Genomic DNA, 2500 nt, shown 5'->3' with positions numbered 1-2500 from the left:
TCTTTTTGCCTTGAGAGTGAATTCGATACGAGGTTGATAGTTGTCTGTTGTGGGTCGCAGCAAGAGAGGAGGAAGAAAAAGCACAATGAGAGGGATCAGTTCTTGGTCGAAATGTATACAATCCTAATGACCTCTAGAACTGCAAATTTTGACATTCAGTTGTTGCAAAGGACTCTGATGGTTAATCTTCAGTGTTTCAAATCTAAAATAAAATCCTGGCTACCATGGGTTCATCTTGGTCAACATTTTTCTGTGGAGGTGGTAATGGAAGGGGGTTTGATCACTGTCGACGTGTGCTCCTCTGCAGTTCCTAACATGCCTCAGTGTTCTTGCTCTTTCTCGTTTAATGGGTACGTGATCTATTTGGCGTTTATGACTGCCATCTGGAGATCTCCAAGTGTATGAATGGATGTCCTTGTGTTGGAAAAGTGTTTCTCATCTTACGAGGTTGTTTCTTGCACAAACAAACACACACACACAAAATTATAAATTGCACCCAATTTGACCCCATTTTCGTTAGCTGTTTCTCCCAGGCCTTTCTTGACCTTTCTATCCTTCAGTGTTCCTACCTTTTTGCATCCATATCACCAACAACAGTTCTCACGTCTTCTTGATATTTCAATTATAACAATCTACAGTTGTGTATAAAAAATCATACTTTATTTCATGTCTTTCTGTTATTGTGATAATAACATCTCTCTAGCGCCTCAGTGGCGTGGTCGGAATGGTGTTGGCGTACATCCTCTGTGGCCGCGAGTTTGATTCTCGGGCGTTCTATTGAGGTGTGAGAGATGTGTATTTTCTGCTGATAGAAGTTCACCCTCGACGTGGTTCGGAAGTCACGTAAAGCCGTTGGTCCCGTTGCTGAATAACCACTGGTTCCATGCAACGTTAAAACACCATACAAACAAACAAAAACAAAAACAAACAAAAATCCACAATTCTACATGAAAATAATTTTATTCCGAAGAATATGAAATGAGGAAACAGATTCTGATGATTTGAAATTGGAAGCCATTGCAGAGGGTAAATAAGGTGACCTGGCAGTGTGGTAACTATAGAAGCATTGCATTGGCGCCAGTTGCGATGGATATATTCAATATGCTCATTCTTATTAGGCCGTTGGCAGAACACAGGTGAAATATCTGCTTAAAGAGATATTGTACAACAGCGTTTGGATTTCAAAATTCTTATTGTGATGGCTTTGGTTGATTACGAGGAGGCATTTGGCAGTGTCTGCGTCACTGTCCTATTCCGATTAGATATGTAAGGCTATAGTAGATTCACATCAACCGTGCATTTGATGTCTAGGCCCGTCCCTTACGACGCTCCTGATTGGCTGTTGACAAGCCAATCACAGGGCTGGAAACTCTCAGTCTCTCTCGAGAGAGTTTACATGGGCAGGATTTATGTACCACCTCTCCTGAGGTATACGTTTGAAAGACGTATCCCTCAGGAACGATGGAACATACATCCTGCCTATGTGAGCTTTCGATAGAGACTGAGAGTTTCCAGCCCTGTGATTGGCTTGTCAACAGCCAATCAGGAGCGTCGTAAGGGACGGACCTATTCATCTAATGCACGGTTGGTGTGAATCTACTATAGTTGGAACTTCCTAAGAAGAAATAGATGGAATTTGATGTGAATAGTGGGGCGATATAGCGGAATATTATGGAAGTTAAGTTGCTTTTACCTCTCAAGGATTTTACAATGCAAAATTTAGTTGGAGATGAACAAGGAAGTGTAGATTGGAGTAACGATAGCTATTTTATAAACTATGAATACGTAGATTATGCCATTTTTATGGGCAATACACGAGATTTACAAAGCTTTCTTATGAGAATGCATCCTACATCTTGGGAGATGGGAAAAATTGAAATAATGAGGACGGAGTATACTCAACAGGGGATGATGTAACACAGTATGGATAAAAGGATTAATTAGGATGAGTATTTCAAGTACTGATGAACAATGGCATGAAAAACTGGTTCTAAAGTTAAAATTTAGTTTAAGGCTGTAACAGGCAAATCAAACGATAGGTTGGCTGGATAAGATTTGGAAATCAAAACGTCTGAAATCGCATGCGAAGGGAAAATTATTACTATACAGAAATGAATCATGGTTTAAAAAATAAAACGTATTAAAAGAATCTTGTTGATTTGAGTATGAATCTCAAAGTAAAGTATTAGGAGTCCAATGGCAGGTTAGAGGTAGAATTGGCGTCATAGTGGAACCCACGAAACTTTGGTTCAGTAGATGAAATAGTGATTATGGACAAATGGAGATGGCTTGGATATGTCCTTTGCACGACCTTGAGAGAATAGTGATGGCGTCAGCAGTGCTCCTTTGGGCACCTGGGAAGTTGGAAGATACACTTACTTTATGAAGACTATGAGGCGATAGGCTGGTGATGAGTGGAGATTTGTGGAAGTGGAAGACAAGAGTGTCGCAATTTCACAGAGACGCCAGAATTCGGTGGTTGTATTTCGTTACCATTGAA

The sequence above is a fragment of the Macrobrachium nipponense genome, chromosome 15, assembly GCF_015104395.2.
Source record: "Macrobrachium nipponense isolate FS-2020 chromosome 15, ASM1510439v2, whole genome shotgun sequence".
NCBI lineage: Eukaryota > Metazoa > Arthropoda > Malacostraca > Decapoda > Palaemonidae > Macrobrachium > Macrobrachium nipponense.
Note: the sequence above shows the minus strand (reverse complement) of the source record.